The sequence below is a fragment of the Lytechinus pictus genome, chromosome 15 (genome assembly GCF_037042905.1).
Source record: "Lytechinus pictus isolate F3 Inbred chromosome 15, Lp3.0, whole genome shotgun sequence".
Classification (NCBI taxonomy): Eukaryota; Metazoa; Echinodermata; class Echinoidea; order Temnopleuroida; family Toxopneustidae; genus Lytechinus; species Lytechinus pictus.
This window is the reverse complement of record NC_087259.1, coordinates 15102294-15120333: the sequence shown is the minus strand read 5'-3', so window position 1 is coordinate 15120333 and position 18040 is coordinate 15102294. Positions and strand designations below refer to the sequence as shown.

Sequence of the window (18040 nt, the reverse complement as noted above, 5' to 3'; positions counted from 1 at the left end):
ATTGTGTCGGGTAACGAGTCCCAGGTTGACAAAGGCCTCCGTAGACTTGAGGAGCTGGTAGGTTGGACTAGGATGAGGTTCAAGGCTAAGAAGAGTCGGTTAGTGTCATTGAGGAAGGGCAAGGTGGTTGAGAAGAGGTTTCTTATATTGGAAACGAGGATATACCTCGGGTTTCTGAGAAATGGGTGAAGAGTTTGGGACGTTGGTATGACGACAAGTTGAATGACAGGCATCGAGGGATGCAGATCTATGACAAAGTGGTAGAGTGGTTAAAGAAGGTGGATAGGACCTTGATCCCGAGGAATGCAAATGTGTGGTGCTGCCAATATGGGCTGCTGCCACGGATCATGTGGCAACTGCAGGTGTATGAGGTGGCAGTTTCTAGAGTTGAGAGGACGCAGCAGAAGATGAACTCGTTCTACCGCAAGTGGTTAGGTGTTCCACGGATTGTAACAGATTTGGCATTATCTTGTAGATCTGGAAAGCTAAGGCTTCCTATGGCATCAGTGGTAGAAGTGTACAAGGCTGGGAAGGTTAGGTTGGTCATGATGATGAGGGAGTCGAAGGATCAGACAATAATTGACTCTAGGCCACCAATCCGTACAGGGAGGAAGTGGAAGGCAGAAGAGGCTGCGGATGAAGCCGTGGCAATGGCCAAGTGGAAGGAGATGCGGGGTGCTGTCCAAGTGGGTAGGAGCGGGGTAGGGTATCGTCCTGACATGAGATGGTATAGCAAGCAAGGCAGGAAGGGTAGGAGGGATTTGGTGGTTGAGGCAGTCAAGGAGGAGGAATGTCGGTTGGCAAAAGCTGCAGAGCAGGGTGTGCAGGGTGCATGGACTCGTTGGGAAGAGGTGGAGCAGAAGAAGGTCTCCTGAGACCAACTCAGGACGATGTCGTCTGGAGCTGTGCGCTTCATGATCAGTTCCACCTTTGATGTCCTGCCAACGCCAGTGAATTTGAAGAGGTGGGGTTGTGTAGAGGATGACAGCTGCAAGTTTTGCAGGAAGGCAAAGGGTCATTGGAACATGTCCTGTCAGCTTGTGGAGGGTTATTGCAAGCCTATACATGGAGGCATAACCAGGTCTTGAAGGAGATGGGAGCTTTGGCAAGGGCAGCAGTAGAGGCGAGAAAGAAGAATGGACCCCCGAGGGTGAGGGGCATTGAGTTTGTCAAGAAGGGGACAAGGTGTAGGAAGACTAGGCAGACAAGGTGTGGGTGGGTTGTTAGCTGCTGCAGACGACTGGGAGGTACGTGTGGATGAGGGGAATAGGACTATGCCGGAAGAGGTGGTAGTCACAGCCCTGCGGCCAGATATGGTTTTAGTGGCTAGTTCGGCACGTAAGATTGTGATGGTCGAATTGACGGTGCCATGGAAGACGAGGATAGAAGAGGCGAGGGAGAGGAAAATGGATAAGTATGCAAGTCTGAAGCAAGAGTGTGAGCATAATGGATGGGGAGCGGAGGTACATACCGGCGAGGTTGGGTGCAGGGGGTTTGCGGGTGTCTCTGTAAGAAGGTGGATCCGAGCAATGGTGTTCAGAAGAAGAGAAGGGGAGAAGTGGGGGAGGAGAATGTGTGGGGCTGCCGAGACGGGCTCGGCTTTGGTTATTCAGAAGGCATCGTAGTGCTTTCTGGACAATCCAGATCACTTTTAGGTGTCAACGGGGTAGACCAAAAGCTTCAGTCTCTGTATTTCGATTGTTCAGCTGAACTACGTTGGCTCCACTCACCAATACATAGACTGAAGAGCTTGGAGGCCCGGTACATACAGTCAACATATTTGTAAGTGAACTAACGTTTTATAGTTCGCAATTTAAAACTTTTTTAAAAGCGAAATTTACAGTTTCATGGTTTCCATTATCAGGGAAATATAAGTAATTGCGTACCTTGAACCGGAGTTATTGATAAAAATCCTCTGAATGATCGAGAAATCTTTCATCTAAGATATTTTCACTTGAGCTGACGGTTTTTCTTGCAAGTTGCCATCTTGAATGACGTCATTATCGTTATTAACTTTTTAATGTCTCGATATATCAAATGTCGTCTACTACCTGTGATCGTAGCGGTTTAGCTCGCATGTGGAGCAGATCGCATAATAATTTATATCAAAAGCAATATCGATATCACATTCGTAAATTGTTGATGCACTCTCCATTCGTTTGTAATTTTGGCTGCTATTTTGGGAGTGATTCTGGTGTCCAAGTCGCAAGAAAACATTGGTAAAGTACCACTTTCATACCTTTTGATATATTTCTTTGACATTTATTCATTGATTATAAATTATAAATTGATATCTTGTATTTGATAAATCCTTAGAGTGTAAATTCGATGTAAGAAAGCACATCAAAATCTTGACAGTTAATCGACAAAAGGGAGGATGTGATAACACATGCGAGCTCACACTACCGTCGGTGAATGGAGATAGTAAACGTCAGAAATTGTTAAATAAATCCCCAGAAACGACGGTTATTCCTGTCTTATCAACGGGGGTGCTGTCTAGTCTTGAGGACTCCATGATGATGTCTTTTAAAACAAATTTGACATATACTTCTCCATCATTTTTTAAAACCTTCTTATGCAGTAGGCATAGGAAGCTGTAGAGAATAATAAAATCCTGCTAATTTTCGTGATTTTTAATAAAAAAGATGGATTTCCTGGGGAAATCCATCTGTATTTACAAGATTCTCTTATGCATGTTTGTATGGGAAGGGATTCAAGACTCCATGATGGAGAAGTATATGTCAAATTTGTTTTAAAAGACATCATCATTCCAGCGTAGCACTGGCCAGCAAGGTGGAGGTGTACAGCACTCAAAATAATGGCCGAAACACCTGTGATCCCTAGTGTGCTGCTGATGACCCATTGACATCTGCAGAATTTAAGATCTTTCTCATTTGTAAAATGTTATTTTCTACTAAAACATGTAACAAGGCAAAACGGCGCTAGTGTAGTTTCGCACCTCCCCGTTTAATGGTTTTAAAACATGTACAATCTCACCCTAAATAATTCACAACCTAAAATACTTGCATCTGAGCCTCCAAAGTCCAGTAGAAGTTAAATATTTGCCGTTTTGACACTTTTTTTTACAAAGTTTTACACCTATTTCGGAATCACTCGGTCGCTTGATCAAGCTCAGCGCTGCACATAAGCAGTCGGTACGCGTACAGTACGTACCACAGCCTAGTGAAGTGCAAGAAGAGCGAGTTTTTCTATGGTATCTTCAAAAAGATTTTTTCCCCTCTTTAAGCTTGCACCAAGTATTACGGTAGTGGTTGTGCAGAGTGGTTGATGTTTGTTGTGTGAAGGTATGTGTGTGGGGTGTGCGTGTGTGTGATTTTTTGAATGAAATAAGAAATGTGAATACACGTAGATTTAGCGATGAAAATAAGCTGAAAGAGGGGAAAAAAATCTTTTTGAAGATACCATAGAAAAACTCGCTCTTCTTGCACTTCACTAGGTGGTACGTACTGTACGCGTACCGACTGCTTATGGGCACACACCACTAACTATTTCCCCATAGACTCATGTGTTAAAAATGAGATTTGAAAAAATCGCCAAAAATAAGTCTTAGAAATGACATCATCCACACCTTTATCATTTGGTAGTGTATTCAATATCCTTTAAATGCTAAAGATATGAAAAGGTGTTTTTCAATATTTTTTCGCGCTACAGGGGCTCAAACCAAGACTACGTGCAAACTTGGTTGCAGTCACAGTGCTCACTGGGTTTCTTGGGCAACTAATTAAGTTCCCATAAAACCCAGCATTGACAAATTACTGCTCTCCCATGGGACTGAACAGATCCAGTAGTAATCCCTCTCTATGCCCATATGAAAAAAATTGTTCAGATATGCACTGTTGATTTTATATGAATATTTTTCCAACCATTACATCATTTTAGGTACGGGTCTAAAGGGGATTCCCGAAATTGCCGGATCCTATTAGTGGTGTGCGCCCTTCAGAGGGTCCGATTCACACTGAACTTGGGATATTTTTTTTTTTGCACAACCTTAGGATATCATATGCACAATGTTTTAAAAAAAAATTGTTTTGAGACCTTGTTCTCTTTTGAACAGGGAATAAACATTTTCTCTTTAGGGGTATAATACATACAGAATACACAGAGTTCAAACAATGCACTTTAAGAGATAATTTTGCTCAATCCATAATCATGAATTGAAGTTTAATGATGATCCTTGCCATTGAGTTTTTGTTACTACATTTCAATAGTACTATTTCATTTTTCTAAGTCATGAGTAATTGAAACTGATAGCACAATGCAAGATATAAACAATAAAAACAATAGAAATACAAAAATATAAGTGTATCATGTGTAATCACATTCAGGGTTTTACAGGAGGCAGATAAAATGAGTTGGATATAGAAAGGGATGAGAAATGGAGGAAAGAGGAGAGAGAGAGAGAGAGAGGGGGGGAAGGGGGAGGGGGGGAGGGGGAGGGGATGAGCAAAATGACAGAGAATGAGAGCTAAATAAATTGTGATATTCATCATGATCCACAGTAATGGTTCAGTAGTACAAGAAGGGGACATTAATTTATTGCTGGTCAATGTGTAATTAGCATCAATCTGTCAGCATATCAAGTGTGCCATGTAAACTAGGTGAAGGACATGAAAGTACCAGGGAGTCCTTGCTACAAGTATGTTACTGCTGCCCTTCTGGGATAAAAAAGGGGAGTTGTCTGTAAAATATTATAAAAATCATGACATAATTTGCGATATTTTTTTCTGATTGATTGAGGGGGGGGGGGGGTGATTATGACATTATTTCAGATGCACACTAGAAAAGTGTATAAATGCAAGAGGAAATTTTCCCAATCAAACCAAATGCAGTAACAATGAGCCCCCAAGAAACTATCTGACAAGCAAAAGAACTTCTCTGTACCTGGCCATACAGCATGGAACATGCATGGGTGAAGTGGGTAGCTTGGTAATCCCAACAGTATTCTAAAGATGAAATATGTATGTCTAACATGAGAGGACCTGGTTGGAGCGCACAATTTCCCTTGATGAGCACGATAACTTCACCAATATGATAAACCTGTCAGTCGCTTTTCCACAACAATCATTCTCAGACCAAAGACATCAGAAGACTCTGTGTACCACTGATGGTTCCACTGTCAGCCATCGGATTGTTGATGTAGAGAAGCATACCGTGGTCATCAATGAAGCTTGTCAACAAGCATACACATTTAGCCCTGGCTTGAGACCTAGTGTTCAAACATGGAGTGGGTGATTCCTGAAGAATAAGGGGGAAAATAAGAGGAAATGCAGTCATTACCATATTCAAGTGCATGAATTGTGAATTTGAATCAACTGCTTTAAAATTTTCCAGAGAGATAGTTAGAACAGAATCAGGGAGAAAACAGCTGTACCAAATATCATGACAGGTGGGGCTAGCAAAAAAAAAAAGGGGGGGGGGCATCTATTGCAAACACTGCTGCAAGCAGGATTCTAACATTAGTTTACAACAACAATGATATTCCAACTGGATAGATGTTTCCAAAAGACACCTAAGAAATGTGGTGATATCTTGGCCCTTTTGTGTCTGTCATACTGTCTAAAATTTTGACACAGTTGGAACACAACGCCTAAGTTAGATCTAGCCTCTAGTCTAGGGCCTAACGTCTAACGTGATAGGGCTTAAGTCTTAAGACAAGTTAGGCCTAACATTAACAATAAATACAAGATTTTCCTTTAATAATTAATAAAAGTACCCAGATGATCATTGCTATCAAATTCGATTTGAAAACTTCAAATTTTACCTTGTCATGTTATTCCCTTTAACTTGACTCAAATCCTATCTTGGGAAGATGTTAAAAGAGAATTACTAACAAACTAGTTGCTGGCCTGTTTATCAGCTTTGTTCTACAAACTACACGTATTTCTGATTACTACGCGCATGCTAGTCTTGAATTTAAGACCCCAATATAGGCAAGTGCCAAAATTACATACAAAGTCAATGGAAAAACTGGAATTTTTATATTTGTTTGAGTATTTGGAAGAAAAAAGTACCTAGTTAGCTGTCAATTGGGTTTTCCAGATAAAACAACATGACAGGCATTCATTCAGGGTGTTTGCACCCCTCCTTTTTCATCAGTTTCCCTTCCAGCAGCAATAACATCCAGCTAGCCTTGTTTACTGCACAATACCTGTTCAGGGCACACACCACTAACTATTTCCCCATAGACTCATGTGTTAAAAATGAGATTTGAAAAAATCGCCAAAAATAAGTCTTAGAAATGACATCATCCACACCTTTATCATTTGGTAGTGTATTCAATATCCTTTAAATGCTAAAGATATGAAAAGGTGTTTTTCAATATTTTTTCGCGCTACAGGGGCTCAAACCAAGACTACGTGCAAACTTGGTTGCAGTCACAGTGCTCACTGGGTTTCTTGGGCAACTAATTAAGTTCCCATAAAACCCAGCATTGACAAATTACTGCTCTCCCATGGGACTGAACAGATCCAGTAGTAATCCCTCTCTATGCCCATATGAAAAAAATTGTTCAGATATGCACCGTTGATTTTATATGAATATTTTTCCAAATTACATCATTTTAGGTACGGGTCTAAAGGGGATTCCCGAAATTGCCGGATCCTATTAGTGGTGTGCGCCCTTCAGTGCAGCGCTGAGCTTGATCAAGCGACCGAGTGATTCCGAAATAGGTGTAAAACTTTGTAAAAAAAAGTGTAAAAACGGCAAATATTTAACTTCTACTGGACTTTGGAGGCTCAGATGCAAGTATTTTAGGTTATGAATTATTTAGGGTGAGATTGTACATGTTTGAAAACCATTAATTAAACGGGGAGGTGCGAAACTACACTAGCGCCGGCAAAACTTCCCAAAAGCAATTTTCAATTTCAAAACTTCATTGTGTCATTTGTGAAATGTTTTCAAGACAAGAGTTAATGTCAAATCTAATACCGTAACTCACCTGAATACCAATTCATGTAGACTTCGATTCCTAGATGATAGTAGAGATTGGTGTCATGACATGTAGACTAAATTAAATAGTAAACTCTCTCAGCTGCTGGAACTTTGATCATGTATCTGTTCGAAATGAGTATTGCGTCTCCGAAAAGGTGCAAACAAAAGGGAAATTGTATTTCTCCCTGAGGATGTAGGATTGATCGGATAGCATAGGCGGATCCAGGGGGGGGGGGGGGGCGAGGGCGAGAAAAAAAAAAAAAAAAAAAAGGAGGAAAACGAGGAAAAATAAGGGGAGGGAGACGAGTGAATAATACAAGGTCAGGGAAGACTTGGAAAATGAATTTAAAATATAGGCCTATCACATGTCACTACATTAAATTTTTTGCTCGCGCTTCGCGCTCGCATTGTCCGTTCGATGAGATACATATCTTGCTCTATACGCTGATATGTCAAGAGCCTAAAATATCAAGTTTTGAAGTCAATATACAAAACATATTTCAGCTCGGACATTTAGCTTTTATTCTTTGTTTGATTTACAAATGAATTTTTAAAGTGCTCTGTAAATGTCCGTTTTATGGTTTGAATATCATTTGCAGCTTTTTGCGCTGTGCGCTCGCATTATTTGATTTGCCAAGTAGGCCTACACATTGTCTTTGTTAATTCCATTAAGTTTTAAATCCTCCTTTTTGACAGTTGATCAAAAATTTCGTCTCGCGATTTAGTGCGCTCGCATTAATAATTAAAAATATATCGACTCATAAATCCTAGCTATTGAAATATCCAGTTTTCAGGCCTCATATGTAAAAAAAATTTACTAACTCGTTAGGCTTATTACATTAATAAATATGATGATAAAATTTTCATGTATTTCTAATAGCTAAATTGTCCCTTTTCAGAATTAAAAAGAATATCGCCCAAGTTTCATATCGCGCGTAGGAAGAGGAATAAGATATAGTCATCATTTTCATACGTGCTTTCTACATACACTTTACAATTTTCCTACACAGTGATTTAGTGCTTAAGTTCACCCTCTATACCGGAATATCAAATATTTTTTAATTGATATTCAGGATTAAAATGAAATGTGTTCAGAATGCCCAGATTCTAACTGTAAAATACACGCACACATATGTTTATTGAGATACGCAGCGTGATCTTCATATTATTCAACATGTGCTACAATTGTCCACTTTGTGCTCGCATTATTCAATTCAATTCAAATAAAACATTTATTTTCTACCATTTCATCAAATATTTTTCTTTGTAAACGTAAGTTCATACATAAATCAATTTGTTATAAAAAACATAAATATGTACATGTAAATTAATGTAGGAAGATACCAAATTACCTATCCTTTTCATTATTTACAAAACATGAATAGCGTGTCCCATTTTTAGGTCTGAAATATCAATTTTTTCCGCTCACGCTTCGCGCTCACATCAATTGTTAAGATTTATACCTATACCGTTTATTAAATAAAGTGCTTAGAATGTCAATTTTACAAACATTTCTCAGAATATTCAATTTTCAGGACAAAATACATGAATTACAAAAATTTTCAGCTCGCGCGCTATGCGCTCGTACTATTCATATAGTGCTTATGAGATTATTATATTTTTTATGTTGTTTTATAAGAATAAAGCTAAAGTATTATTGTTAGGATATCAGCGTCCCCCCCAAAAAAAAAAAAAAAAAAAATTCACGACCAAGAAAATTGGGAGAAAAGGAAATGGATAAGTGCGAGATATAGGCCTATAATTTTGCAAAGTGTTGTGTAAAATTGTATCACAAACTTTGATTTTTGTAATAAAAATGTCAACATTTTTGCTCGCTCAGAAATTCTTATTAATTTTACGCGATATGCCGTATCAAGCTCCTTCAAAGAAAGAAACAAAAATCAAATATGAGCGGCCGATAGGGGAAAATATGGGTAAAAGATCTTGCCCCCTCCCCTCCTATTGGCGGGAGCTAGATCCGCCCCTGGGATAGGATGTGATATAAGTTGGGGATAGAAGTGAAATAAAGCATGACTTTAATTCTTAACATTATGTAACTTCCTGAATTCAAAAGTCAATCTTAATTATTATGGATGTGTAACTATGAGTAGGCTATGAAATGAAATGTGTTATTACGATGAAGTTTGTATGGACTAAAGTAACATGAAAACGAGGGAAAGAGAAGGGAGGATGATCATTTACGTGCGTCTCATAAAAAAAAGATTATATTGACATCTCTATGGTTTGTGAACATCACATTATTTTCTTTTGAGCCTATTCTTATGAATCCTGATTTTGGTTTCAAAACACACCCCGATAAATGAATATTTGAGTTATATGTATAGTTAAATGGCCTCGGTCACCACCCCGCCCCCTCAATGTCGAAACGGATGACACTTTTAAGTTATATTTATCATTGCATCATTATTTTCTAATATGAAAATATAAAGGAAATTAAAAGAAAATCTCAGAGCGATTATGACAGCTAGAGTCAACGTTAAAGTATTATAGTGGCTGTAAAAAAAAATGCACAATAATACGGGCGTAACAGGGCGGGGGGGGGGGGCAAGAGCCAAAAATTTCATGGTGGTATCATGGTTTGAACAGGCAAAATTTTTGAGGGGGCCATCAGATATGGCGTAACGGACAGAATTTATTTTTTTAAAAAGGTTGCGAGGAAGCAAAATTTTTGACATCTTTATTACAAAAATCCAATTTTGTGATAGATTTTGACATAATATTAAAAAATTGTAACATATTTAACCATTCTCTCTTTCCTTTCGTTGTTTTTTTAGTCTGTACGCCACCGTGAACAGGATTGTGTGCGAAAAAGAGGGGCACAGTATGGCACATGTGCCAAAAACCTGCTTAACATATGTCTCGAGCGAGCGAAGTGAGCGAGAAAAAAAATCACCTTTTCATGAGAATCTAACTTTGAAATATTTCTTTATTCAGTAAAAAACACTTTATTCAGTAAATAACATCATATCTTACATTTTTGTTCTTGGTTGTATAACTTTTTGGGGCCATGACCTAACTATGCCATCAGTACGCAAGTGCTATGCGATAGGGTCTGCATATATCAGCTATTCTCAATCAAAATCACGCTGGTATGTTATTATATAGCTTTTACACAACATTAATCAGTGGCGTAAATCCCGAGGGGGGGGGTGGGGGGATATACCCCCCCCCCACACTTTTCGAGGAGGGGGGGTGGCCTGTACAAACATCCACCCCCCCCACACTTTTTACGAAAGAAATGAAAAAAAAAATCACAAGAGATAATTGTTTTATTGGTGAAAATTCTTCCTAAAATACCGCTAAACAAATAAAATAATATAATTGAATCATAAAATGCAAATAAAGAGCCAGTTCACCATTTCCAAACGAAATACTTATGTCCTTATTATTACATTGAAGTCAAACCCCCGTTTCTTCCAATTAATCAATGTTGGGGTCTTTGGGAAGGGATTAAGATGGAATGTCAAAAAATTTTGAACGTAATATCTAATAAAACCATTAAAACATCATGGGGTAAAAAGGATAATAATATTGGAGGGGTATTTGCCATATGGACATACAGTGGCGTAACTACGGGGGGGGGGGGGCATGGGGGCACATGCCCCCCCCCCCCCCATCGGCTGACCAACAAAAAAGGGGGGAAGGGGAAAAGGAGAAAAGAGGGAGAAAGGAAGAGAAATGTTGTGGGAAAGAAGAAAATATTATTCATTATAATCTTATATTATATTATAATTATGGTATGTTACATTACATAAGAAACATAACTTCATGAAACATAATTTGCCCAGGACCTACGTCTCATTGTTCCTGGTGCTCGCATTGTGTGTTTAACGAGATATATAATCCTGTTGTACTAAAACATCCCGTTTTCAAGTCAATATAAACCAAATATATTTCCTAGCACTTGAGTTATCATTGTTTTATGTAGTGACATATATATGCTTCTTTTACATGACTCAAAAAGTGATTGCCCCATGTTAAGGTCTTCGTATATTTGAAACATTTCCTGTCCGTGATTACGTTCGCATTAGTGGATTGGTAATATTAGTGGATCTGCTCTTCCTGAATTCCTAAAATCAGTCCTTAAAATGTCCCTTCTTCTGATCTGAATATCAAATATTTTCAGCTCGCGCTTCGCGCTCGCATCATTTGGTTAATGAAATACGTATGGTCCTAGTTAATTCCTACAAAGAAACCTTAGAATGCCCCACTTCAGGTCTAAATTATCTAAATTTTTAGCTCGCGCTTCGCGCTTGCAATATTTGATTAGTGAGATGCGTATGATAATCACGATTGCAATGACAACAAAAAGTGTTTCATGTGTTCAGATGTAATTCTAATAAAATCAGCAAGCGCTTGGCACTCGCATCAGATGCCTATGGTGAGATATGCATACTCTTAATGGATTCCAAAAATATATATATTCCTTAAAATCTCGCTGTTTGGGGTCAAAATATACGAAAATTTCAGCTCGCGCTTCGCGCTCGCATTGTTTAGAGAGACAGGTACCTATCATGATTACACACATTTGATTATAATGTCCCTTTTTAGGTGTGAATATAAAAAATTTCAGCTCGCGCTCGCATTATTTGATCAGTGAGATACATATCCGTTTAATGACATTGTCCTTAAAATGTCTCTATTAGGTCAGTATAACTGGCTGCACGCTCGATCACTCAGTGATTCAAAAATTTTGCTGGTGCCCCCACAATGCCGTGACCCACGGTACGCCACTGTGGACATATCAATGACAATTCCTTGCATATCTAAAAACATGATTGCAAAAAAAATTACCAAAATATTTCAATCATCCCCCACCCATCAACACGGATTTACACCGCTGACATTAATTCAACGCAGTTGCGTAATGAACTAAACATTTTGAGGGGACACAACATAGCAAAGTGGAAAAATTGTCCTTTTGAAATGAAATTCAAATTATATGACAATTTTTCTACATTTAAGCAAATAACATATTTATTGTTTTCCATTCATTTCATTACGTTGCCTTCTACATTTTTTGTATTCCCCCGGCCTAGCTTGGGTGTGGAACCAAGACGCAGCCTGTACCCCAGTGTAAAGCTTAATGTAGGTACAGGGGGGGGGGGTGCGTTATAAATCCCTTTGAAGGTTAAAGAAGAAGCCCCTACTAAGTGGGGTCAGGGGCAAAGCCCCCGGTAGCTTTAGAAATGTAGCCAAAGCAATGATTGTGACCTATAGTAATTAGCAAGCTTAATGTACGTTATATGCAATCCATATTTCGTTCCGTTCTTTATTTTCAATTCTGGACTGCCCGGTCGTGTTATTAAGTTCTTCTTTCAGTTTCTTTTCTTTTTTTTTTTGCCCCTTTTCTTTGTTTGCCAGTTTATAGATTTTGGCTCATTCCATTCTACCGACATTTCGCGCTTTTGTTTGCCATTTTGCCAGCTTTAAATTCATTTCCATTCTTAATCATAATAATATTTCTGAATGGTTTGTTTTTTCTATCGTGTTCTTCTTTCGTTACTTTTCCGGCTTTCCCTCCGTTTTCCATTTTTATGTTTTGTTTTGTTTTCCCTTTTTTTCCTTCTTTCCTTCCTTCCCCTTTTCCTTTCCCTTTCCCTATCTTTCTCCCTCCCTCTTCTCCTTTTCCCGTTTCTTTTTTTTTTTCCGGTGAAACCCGCAAAGAAGGGGGAGGGCAGCCACTGATCTCTCCTCTTCTCAGTGAGGGCAGCATGCCCTCGTCTGTTCCGCCATTGCGGCACAATCATATTGTGGTAGAATAAGACTAGAAATAGGAGACTGATTACAAAAGGAATGCAAAGAATATTCATTCGACCCAACCCATTTCCAGTTTTATTAATCGACTATGCCATATTGAAAAAATGCATCCATATGATCTGGCAATTGACAGTGATTCAACAGGATGGGCATTTATTCAAATCAAATTTGAAAAATTAAAGAAACAAATATACGTATGCTCTTGGAACTATTTTACTTGCGGAATGATTTTTACCGAGACTTTACAGATAGAGGTGATGAGAAAAATGGCGTGACCTCGTCGGGAGATGATTTAAATAGTGAATGAAACGATCAATCCTGGAAATTGGCGGAAAAAATCAAATGACATAGATAATGAATAGCGGTTGGCATTATCTCAAGACTAGATAAAAACCCTTTCACCTGGTATAGGTCTCATTCTGGAACACTCGATCTAACTCTTCTTTACGATTAAATCTACGACCAACTAATCCTGAAAATTGGCGAAATTCGAAAAATCCATCAGAAATAAATTCCGGTAGAATTACTACTGTATACCTCTGACAACTTTTATCACAGAAACATAACTGATTCAGATGAATCAAGGTAAATCTATATTTTGGCAGAAAATAAAGCAGAACGATGTCGAAAAAATTTTCGGGTCTCTCGCCCCACCCGCGACCTGGCCAAAGTTATGGAAAATTGAGCAAAATAGATATTTTCCAAAAAAGCCCCCAAAACCCCCCCAAACAAGCCGTCTTCGCTCCGAGGGGTCTCCTAGCATCCGAATGGGTGGATATACAAAGAATAAAGCAGAACGATGTCGAAAAAATTTTCGGGTCTCTCGCCCCACCCGCGACCTGGCCAAAGTTATGGAAAATTGAGCAAAATAGATATTTTCAAAAAAAGCCCCCAAAACCCCCCCAAACAAGCCGTCTTCGCTCCGAGGGGTCTCCTAGCATCCGAATGGGTGGATATACAAAGAATAAAGCAGAACGATGTCGAAAAATTTTTCGGGTCTCTCGCCCCACCCGCGACCTGGCCAAAGTTATGGAAAATTGAGCAAAATAGATATTTTCCAAAAAAGCCCCCAAACAAGCCGTCTTCGCTCCGAGGGGTCTCCTAGCATCCGAATGGGTGGATATACAAAGAATAAAGCAGAACGATGTCGAAAAATTTTTCGGGTCTCTCGCCCCACCCGCGACCTGGCCAAAGTTATGGAAAATTGAGCAAAAGAGATATTTTCCAAAAAAGCCCCCAAAACCCCCCCAAACAAGCCGTCTTCGCTCCGAGGGGTCTCCTAGCATCCGAATGGGTGGATATACAAAGAATAAAGCAGAACGATGTCGAAAAATTTTTCGGGTCTCTCCCCCACCCGCGACCTGGCCAAAGTTATGGAAAATTGAGCAAAATAGATATTTTCCAAAAAAGCCCCCAAAACCCCCCCAAACAAGCCGTCTTCGCTCCGAGGGGTCTCCTAGCATCCGAATGGGTGGATATACAAAGAATAAAGCAGAACGATGTCGAAAAAATTTTCGGGTCTCTCGCCCCACCCGCGACCTGGCCAAAGTTATGGAAAATTGAGCAAAATAGATATTTTCCAAAAAAGCCCCCAAAACCCCCCCAAACAAGCCGTCTTCGCTCCGAGGGGTCTCCTAGCATCCGAATGGGTGGATATACAAAGAATAAAGCAGAACGATGTCGAAAAAATTTTCGGGTCTCTCGCCCCACCCGCGACCTGGCCAAAGTTATGGAAAATTGAGCAAAATAGATATTTTCCAAAAAAGCCCCCCAAACCCCCCCAAACAAGCCGTCTTCGCTCCGAGGGGTCTCCTAGCATCCGAATGGGTGGATATACAAAGAATAAAGCAGAACGATGTCGAAAAATTTTTCGGGTCTCTCGCCCCACCCGCGACCTGGCCAAAGTTATGGAAAATTGAGCAAAATAGATATTTTCCAAAAAAGCCCCCAAACAAGCCGTCTTCGCTCCGAGGGGTCTCCTAGCATCCGAATGGGTGGATATACAAAGAATAAAGCAGAACGATGTCGAAAAATTTTTCGGGTCTCTCGCCCCACCCGCGACCTGGCCAAAGTTATGGAAAATTGAGCAAAAGAGATATTTTCCAAAAAAGCCCCCAAAACCCCCCCAAACAAGCCGTCTTCGCTCCGAGGGGTCTCCTAGCATCCGAATGGGTGGATATACAAAGAATAAAGCAGAACGATGTCGAAAAATTTTTCGGGTCTCTCCCCCACCCGCGACCTGGCCAAAGTTATGGAAAATTGAGCAAAATAGATATTTTCCAAAAAAGCCCCCAAAACCCCCCCAAACAAGCCGTCTTCGCTCCGAGGGGTCTCCTAGCATCCGAATGGGTGGATATACAAAGAATAAAGCAGAACGATGTCGAAAAAATTTTCGGGTCTCTCGCCCCACCCGCGACCTGGCCAAAGTTATGGAAAATTGAGCAAAATAGATATTTTCCAAAAAAGCCCCCAAAACCCCCCCAAACAAGCCGTCTTCGCTCCGAGGGGTCTCCTAGCATCCGAATGGGTGGATATACAAAGAATAAAGCAGAACGATGTCGAAAAAATTTTCGGGTCTCTCGCCCCACCCGCGACCTGGCCAAAGTTATGGAAAATTGAGCAAAATAGATATTTTCCAAAAAAGCCCCCCAAACCCCCCCAAACAAGCCGTCTTCGCTCCGAGGGGTCTCCTAGCATCCGAATGGGTGGATATACAAAGAATAAAGCAGAACGATGTCGAAAAATTTTTCGGGTCTCTCGCCCCACCCGCGACCTGGCCAAAGTTATGGAAAATTGAGCAAAATAGATATTTTCCAAAAAAGCCCCCAAACAAGCCGTCTTCGCTCCGAGGGGTCTCCTAGCATCCGAATGGGTGGATATACAAAGAATAAAGCAGAACGATGTCGAAAAATTTTTCGGGTCTCTCGCCCCACCCGCGACCTGGCCAAAGTTATGGAAAATTGAGCAAAAGAGATATTTTCCAAAAAAGCCCCCAAAACCCCCCCAAACAAGCCGTCTTCGCTCCGAGGGGTCTCCTAGCATCCGAATGGGTGGATATACAAAGAATAAAGCAGAACGATGTCGAAAAATTTTTCGGGTCTCTCCCCCACCCGCGACCTGGCCAAAGTTATGGAAAATTGAGCAAAATAGATATTTTCCAAAAAAGCCCCCAAAACCCCCCCAAACAAGCCGTCTTCGCTCCGAGGGGTCTCCTAGCATCCGAATGGGTGGATATACAAAGAATAAAGCAGAACGATGTCGAAAAAATTTTCGGGTCTCTCGCCCCACCCGCGACCTGGCCAAAGTTATGGAAAATTGAGCAAAATAGATATTTTCCAAAAAAGCCCCCAAAACCCCCCCAAACAAGCCGTCTTCGCTCCGAGGGGTCTCCTAGCATCCGAATGGGTGGATATACAAAGAATAAAGCAGAACGATGTCGAAAAAATTTTCGGGTCTCTCGCCCCACCCGCGACCTGGCCAAAGTTATGGAAAATTGAGCAAAATAGATATTTTCAAAAAAAGCCCCCAAAACCCCCCCAAACAAGCCGTCTTCGCTCCGAGGGGTCTCCTAGCATCCGAATGGGTGGATATACAAAGAATAAAGCAGAACGATGTCGAAAAATTTTTCGGGTCTCTCGCCCCACCCGCGACCTGGCCAAAGTTATGGAAAATTGAGCAAAATAGATATTTTCCAAAAAAGCCCCCAAACAAGCCGTCTTCGCTCCGAGGGGTCTCCTAGCATCCGAATGGGTGGATATACAAAGAATAAAGCAGAACGATGTCGAAAAATTTTTCGGGTCTCTCGCCCCACCCGCGACCTGGCCAAAGTTATGGAAAATTGAGCAAAATAGATATATTACAAAAAAGCCCCAAAAACCCCCCCAAACAAGCCGTCTTCGCTCCGAGGGGTCTCCTAGCATCCGAATGGGTGGATATACAAAGAATAAAGCAGAACGATGTCGAAAAAATTTTCGGGTCTCTCGCCCCACCCGCGACCTGGCCAAAGTTATGGAAAATTGAGCAAAATAGATATTTTCCAAAAAAGCCCCCAAAACCCCCCCAAACAAGCCGTCTTCGCTCCGAGGGGTCTCCTAGCATCCGAATGGGTGGATATAGAAAGAATAAAGCAGAACGATGTCGAAAAAAATTTCGGGTCTCTCGCCCCACCCGCGACCTGGCCAAAGTTATGGAAAATTGAGCAAAATAGATATTTTCCAAAAAAGCCCCCAAAACCCCCCCAAACAAGCCGTCTTCGCTCCGAGGGGTCTCCTAGCATCCGAATGGGTGGATATACAAAGAATAATGCAGAACGATGTCGAAAAATTTTTCAGGTCTCTCGCCCCACCCGCGACCTGGCCAAAGTTATGGAAAATTGAGCAAAATAGATATTTTCCAAAAAAGCCCCCAAAACCCCCCCAAACAAGCCGTCTTCGCTCCGAGGGGTCTCCTAGCATCCGAATGGGTGGATATACAAAGAATAAAGCAGAACGATGTCGAAAAATTTTTCGGGTCTCTCGCCCCACCCGCGACCTGGCCAAAGTTATGGAAAATTGAGCAAAATAGATATATTACAAAAAAGCCCCCAAAACCCCCCCAAACAAGCCGTCTTCGCTCCGAGGGGTCTCCTAGCATCCGAATGGGTGGATATACAAAGAATAAAGCAGAACGATGTCGAAAAAATTTTCGGGTCTCTCGCCCCACCCGCGACCTGGCCAAAGTTATGGAAAATTGAGCAAAATAGATATTTTCCAAAAAAGCCCCCAAAACCCCCCCAAACAAGCCGTCTTCGCTCCGAGGGGTCTCCTAGCATCCGAATGGGTGGATATACAAAGAATAAAGCAGAACGATGTCGAAAAATTTTTCGGGTCTCTCGCCCCACCCGCGACCTGGCCAAAGTTATGGAAAATTGAGCAAAATAGATATTTTCCAAAAAAGCCCCCAAAACCCCCCCAAACAAGCCGTCTTCGCTCCGAGGGGTCTCCTAGCATCCGAATGGGTGGATATACAAAGAATAACGCAGAACGATGTCGAAAAATTTTTCAGGTCTCTCGCCCCACCCGCGACCTGGCCAAAGTTATGGAAAATTGAGCAAAATAGATATTTTCCAAAAAAGCCCCCAAAACCCCCCCAAACAAGCCGTCTTCGCTCCGAGGGGTCTCCTAGCATCCGAATGGGTGGATATACAAAGAATAAAGCAGAACGATGTCGAAAAAATTTTCGGGTCTCTCGCCCCACCCGCGACCTGGCCAAAGTTATGGAAAATTGAGCAAAATAGATATTTTCAAAAAAAGCCCCCAAAACCCCCCCC

General features: G+C 41.0%; 1 long non-coding RNA gene across 3 annotated transcripts in view; it reads right to left on the bottom strand.

Moving 5' to 3' along the window:
* LOC129278083 (uncharacterized) overlaps nt 1-7055 on the bottom strand; it is a 30389-nt gene extending 23334 nt beyond the window's left edge. For 2 of the 3 annotated variants that reach the window (XR_010295857.1, XR_010295856.1), the window contains exon 1: nt 6959-7036. This is a non-coding gene — a long non-coding RNA (uncharacterized LOC129278083). Of the gene's footprint in view, nt 1-4902; nt 5257-6958 lie in introns of all 3 variants that reach the window. The other variant, XR_010295858.1, reaches the window with a different exon arrangement.
* Between the last annotated feature and the right edge of the window lie 10985 nt (nt 7056-18040).